This window comes from Mauremys mutica, chromosome 7 (assembly GCF_020497125.1).
Source record: "Mauremys mutica isolate MM-2020 ecotype Southern chromosome 7, ASM2049712v1, whole genome shotgun sequence".
Taxonomy (NCBI): domain Eukaryota; kingdom Metazoa; phylum Chordata; order Testudines; family Geoemydidae; genus Mauremys; species Mauremys mutica.
In genome coordinates, this window is record NC_059078.1 from 37,819,825 (window position 1) to 37,825,824 (window position 6,000).

The 6,000-nt window shown below is 42.8% G+C and overlaps 1 protein-coding gene across 2 annotated transcripts in view; it reads right to left on the reverse strand.

The window, feature by feature from the left end:
- PPARG (peroxisome proliferator activated receptor gamma) overlaps window positions 1-3,898 on the reverse strand; it is a 111,280-nt gene extending 107,382 nt beyond the window's left edge. The window contains exon 1 of one of the 2 annotated variants that reach the window (XM_045023286.1): window positions 3,788-3,898. The gene's annotated coding sequence lies outside the window, so the exon portion shown is untranslated. The remainder of the gene's footprint in view (window positions 1-3,787) is intronic. The other variant, XM_045023285.1, reaches the window with a different exon arrangement.
- Between the last annotated feature and the right edge of the window lie 2,102 nt (window positions 3,899-6,000).

Sequence of the window (6,000 nt, forward strand, 5' to 3'; positions counted from 1 at the left end):
CCCAATCCTGCAATCCTGACTCCCATGGGAGATTTGCATATGCAAAGACCGCAAATCAGTCCTTAAATGTAGCAAATTCTTTGCTAAATACTCTTTTGTTAAAATACTAGATTTGGGGCTAGATTGCCTCTGTGCTTGTGTTGTATGCAGGGGGACTCCATTGCAGCAGATGCCCTGGAGGAATTCCGGGGCTCTGGAGGACCATTTACTGCGGTGGAAACTCAGCAACCCTTTAAATTAGTACCATGTGCATCCCCCAATCCCCCCCCCACCCCCCCCCCCCCGCAATCAGCTGAGCGTGGACCACATCCCCATCCTCCTCCAGCCCCTTTGAAGACATTTGTGCTGTCAGTAGCACAAGCCTCATAGATGCCTGTATTATTATTGGCACCTGACTAGGGGCACAACTGGTCTAAGGGCCAGCTATGCTTCATATTTAGAAACAGCAATTTAAAAACCCAGTCAGTTAAAAGAAAAATAAAGGCTATCAATCAGTACAGGAATCAGTATCAGTACCCTGTTACTGTGATTCTTACTAATGTTGATCCAAATCAATTTACATTCAGTCTTCAAAACCCCCATTGAAGCCAAAGGGATTTTTCTTGAGTAAGAACATAGTGAAAATTGAGTAAGGCCCTCAGGAACTGTCTTGTTAATAGGAAGCACATGCATGAATTCCCTTAATGATATTTCTGGGTGTATAGTTATACAGTACCAATCACAACACTGATCTTCTACTACTTAGTGATTTGTTGCTTTTTTAAAATACACAGAAAATTAACTGAAACATTCAAAACAGTTGCAATAAAATGACTGAAGAATAAGAAAAAAAATCAGCATAATAAATAAAGATTTATCAAAATTCACCATCACTTATAATATTACATTGGGGAACAATCTGCTTTCAATAAGTCTATTATTGACTTAAAATTAAATTAGTGGGTATATCATAACAACACAGCAAAATAAACTGCTTTAAAATAACATGGAAAGCGTTGTGCCCATGACACCTCAACAAACTAGCTTGAAGAATCCTGTGGGCATTTAAAAAAAAATTTAAGCTAATTTAAGTTAATTTAGACAGTGCTCGTATGCTTTTTGTGCTTGCTTTCCATGAATACTCTAGAAAAGTGTTTTAGCGCAGAAACATATATGGAAATAGTAAATTTAAGCAAATATTGGTTTATGCTCACCACAACTGGGAACAGAAAGAAAACCTTGTGACCTATGTATCAATCAAAAGTAATTAAAGTCACTCAAATTTCAAATACCAAATATTCAAAACTAATTACTGACACCTGAGTTACAGAACAAGAAATAGCTAGTGAAATTATTCTGAATTTTTTTGAATAGTGAATACTTCCAAAATATCAAAAGGTTCTTTCAGTCAATTCCAAAACATAAAGAGGCAAAAATCATTAAATAAATTATTTCCTGTGAATTATTTGCCTAGCTTTGTACAAAACACAGTTTTGCTTCTACTTATAAACTATTTCTGGCTTTACTGATTAAACTGGTGGTTAAAATCATTCTAGTACTGACTGCCATAGAAATACATTTATATTGACTGAACTGGGCCTGAATTTAGGAACTGATCTATAGGAACTGAAAGAAAAGTCAAGTAGAAAAAACTCAGATTCAGCACTAATGTCAATGTCAGTATCATAAAGCAAAAGTTAAAAACTGAAGCTATAATATTGATCAACTTTACCATCTTACAGGAGTTTGTTGTGGTGTCTTAGTATGTAAAATACATACTTAAATTGGAGGAGGAGAATCATTCTTTATGGAAAGAACATACTATGACAAAGTTTTCATGGTACACTGATATCTGGTACAGGACAATATACTTTTCAGATCAGGTATTATCCAGGAATGGATCCTGTCTACTAGGGCTACTCACAGAAATGTATAAAAATATGTAAACCAGTAATGCAATATTTTAATAAACTGATGTCTAAGTAGATTCAAATCTGACAGCAGCTCCTATAAGAATACCTATCAAATATTATTCTGATGTTTAGCTGCCAATTTCAACATCCATGTCTAACCATTTGATCAAATATCTCCCCCACTGTCAATAGTCTATATTTACATTGTGCAGAATTGTTTAAAAATTATTCTTCATAGTCTCATAATTAAATCTCTAAGTAATTTTTCACATTAATCTTCAGTGAGACCTAGAGGGATTAAAAATGTTCAACATAACTACGCACAGGGAATTCTAATATCAACCAGGGTACAACAGACAAGACTAATTTGCAAAAGACAGACTGGACACTGCAGGTCATACAAGTTCCAGTGTACCTCATGGGCCACACTGGGTCCTTTTTAGCTAACAAGTAATGTAGCATATTTATTGTCATCTTTTAAAAGTTACTCTGTGCATATTGTTACAGACTGATTGCTAGGGGAAATATATCTTTTTGAACATTGGTTACTAGACAGAACGCTAGTGTCATATTCCAGACAAACAACTCTTTTGGAGATGGAGGAAGTGGGTCACAAACAAAATTATAAATCCACATCCTCAGTTTTAAATGTCTGGGCAATTATAATTGATCCTTTTAATTTAACTTAAATATAACAAGACTATTAAATCAGAAGTCCAAGGTACATTAAAAATAATAATTTCTTGATAACTTCCTGTTCTTATCTCCAAAAGGCTACACATAGATATCAGTCTAATGTCATACTATAAAGTTATAATAATACTATCACAGCATTGTATCATGTGAATATACTCCCTAAAAGTTACAACACTACAGGAACTTGCAGTCCCCAGCTGCCAAGTACCCTGGAGAGAAATGACACCAGGAAAATTACAAAATGCTCCTGAAAACCTGGGGCATGCCACCCATACATAATATATTTCAACATAGTATCTCTGCTATGGCATGACTGAACTCAGGGCTAGCTGACTTTTCTTGGTTGAGAAGTCAAAGAGAAAATTATGCTTTTCATTCATTATCAGGTGAGCAAAGTGAGTAACTCCCTCGCCATCTCCCCTCTACACCGGTTGTACCAATGGACATAGCCACCTGTAACTATCACAGAATACCAATGGACACAGTTTACTGTCTATCTCCATCAATATCACACATGTAGCACCAATGGACATACATCCCCATGTGTATTCCACCATCCCCATACAGTACCCATGAACACTGTCCCTCTGCTTACCCCCACACCACTTTACATAGTCCACATGAGATACAGCCCCCTCCAGTATAATCCACCTCTGCAACACAGCACCAAGGACCTACCTATGGTACTAACTCCATAGACCACCCATACGTAAAGCCTGCTGTGTATCTCACTGCCCCAGAGCTCCCATGAACAGAGTCCTTCATTCCTCCCCAAGCCTCTATGGGAACTGCGCCCTGCCCACAGAGCCTCCATGGGCATTAGTCCCATCCTTGCTCTCAGCCCTCGCCACCATGCCCACAACCCCCGCACTCCATGAAGCCTCCCCTCCATCAACAGTCCTGCACCACCCTCCCACAGCCTCCTGCCTGCCACCCCAAAGATCCCCCAGGAGCACAGCCCTCCTTTCCGCGCTAGGGGATATACCCCGTCTGCCCCCCCCAGGCACAGCCCTCGCCCCCAGCAGACCCTTCTCTCTCCCCCCGGGGCACAGCCCCCCTGCCTACTTCTACTCCAAAAGGGACCCCCCTCTCTCCCTCAGATGCCCCCTGTCTGTATCTGCCCCCACACCTCCTTCCTGCCCCCAGAGAGCCCCCCTGCCGCGCCGGGGGATGGTCCCCGCAGCAGCTCACACACTGACCTGACGCTGTCAAGACTCAGCAGGAGAAACTGTTCCCTTCTAGTGGGATAAACTCCCCCCGCCCGGCCCGTCCTCCCGACCGGCACCGCCTCCCTGCTCGGCAGGCACCGCCTCCTCGCCCTGCTGCTGGCCCTCCCAGAGCCCGGGGCGCCGGGCCGCGCTGCCCGCCGCCCTGGGCGCTGGGTCACCCGCGCGACCCGCGGCGCGGGTCAGGGCCGTTGATCTCGGGCTCTGGAGCCTTGGCGGGAAACGGGGCACCGAGGGGGATGGGCGGACAAAAGCATGGGACGGGTAGGGCATGGGGTGCGGGACACAAAAGAGAATATGGCATAAAGAGGGCTCGGGAAGGAGATGGCATAAAGGGGAATGTGGCATGCAGGGAGTATGTAGGACGTGTTGCTTCTCTTTCCGCTCACCCCACCTCCACACTCCGAGGCGAGTCCAGCCCATGCAACCCTGTTAGTTTTAGTGAAATTACAAATGTGTAATTGATATTTTTGGCCCATAAGGTTTCTGAAGTGGACCTGGAGTTTGAAACCTGAACTTCTGCTCCTCTTTTCTGAACTGTATCTGACAATGCAGGTTTTCTGGCTGCCCAATCAATACCCACGTCCCTTTTCCAGTTTCCAGTGCTGCATGGAATTTTTGTTTTTGTCACCTCAGGTAAGTCTGTATCCTTCGCTGACAGTTTTCAGAGTAGCAGCCATGTTAGTCTGTAGCCGCAAAAAGAACAGGAGAACTTGTGGCACCTTAGAGACTAACAAATTTATTTGGACATAAGCTTTTGTGGGTTAAAACCCACTTCATCGGATGCATGCAGTGGAAAATACATGTTCTCTGTGTATATATATCTTCCTACTGTATTTTCCACTGAATGCATCCGATGAAGTGGGTTTTAACCCACGAAAGCTTATGCCCAAATAAATTTGTTACTCTCTAAGGGCTGGTCCACACTAAGAAGCGGGGTCGAACTAGGGTACGCAAATTCAGCTACGTGAATAGCGTAGCTGAATTCGAAGCATCCTAGTTCGAACTACTCACCTGTCCAGACGCCGCGGAATCAAAGTCCGCGGCTCCAAGGTCGACACCGCCACCGCCTTTTGCAGTGGTGGAGTACCGGAGTTCTAACTATCGCTTCCGGAGTTCGAACTATCGCGCCCAGATTAGACGCGATAGTTCGAACTCCGGGAAGTCGAACTCACCGCGTCGACCCGGCTCGTAAGTGTAGACTAGCCCTAAGGTTCCACAAGTTCTCCTGTTCTTTTCTCTGAGAGTGGGATTAGTTTGGAAATCTGTGATGTAGCAATATTTTGTTTTCCCCTCATTTTCCTTTTGTTTTCCCTGTGTATATTATTATTTTATTTTGTATGCTGCATTAATGCCAAATGGCCTCAATGAAGGGTCAGGGGCCTTTGTGCTAGGCACTGTAGAAATAACACATAAAAATAGTTCCTTCACTAGAGAGCTCACAATCTAGGATTATGACAAGATGATACAAGTGAATAAGCAGACAAATGTGGAAAGGGTGGGAACGGATGTAACAGTACAAATGGGTGCATTTGCGTGAATCAGTAGTCTCTGGTTCTGTAGTCAAATCATATACGAAGTAATGGTTTATGCTCATTTATTTTTTCAGATTTATACTCCCAAAGGAGGCAGTGTATGAAGTGGATAGTTTATTGCAGGAAGTAGGACACACAAGTTCCATTCCTACCTCTGACATTACCTGGCTGAGTGACCTTACATAAATCATACAAGGGCACGTTTTCAGAATACCGTAATTCAGCTACTGTTTGGGGCACCTAAATGAAATGGCCAGATTTTTTAAAGGGCTCTGCACCCAGCAGTTCCTATGCTTCTTTGCCTGATGTGTCACCAGCAGAATTAACTACGTTCTCAGTGGGAGCTGGTGGGCTGAGCACATTTGAAAATCTGGACATTTCATTTAACCCAAATAGTAACTGAACTCTTTTGAAAATCTGGCTATTAGCAGCTGCATACACATTTTTTAAAATTGTGCACACAAGTAGTAGCCCAGCTCAAATTGGGTTGGCATTTATGCACATATAATTAGGAGTATGTACCTTCAGCTATGTGTATAGGGCCCTAAGAAATATACAACCAACTTAGAAAAACAACTTTAATGGTTTAGTTCAACTGCATGAGCAAAGTGCAGGCATATCCAACTCCTGTTCAGACTGGTTCCCGAGAAA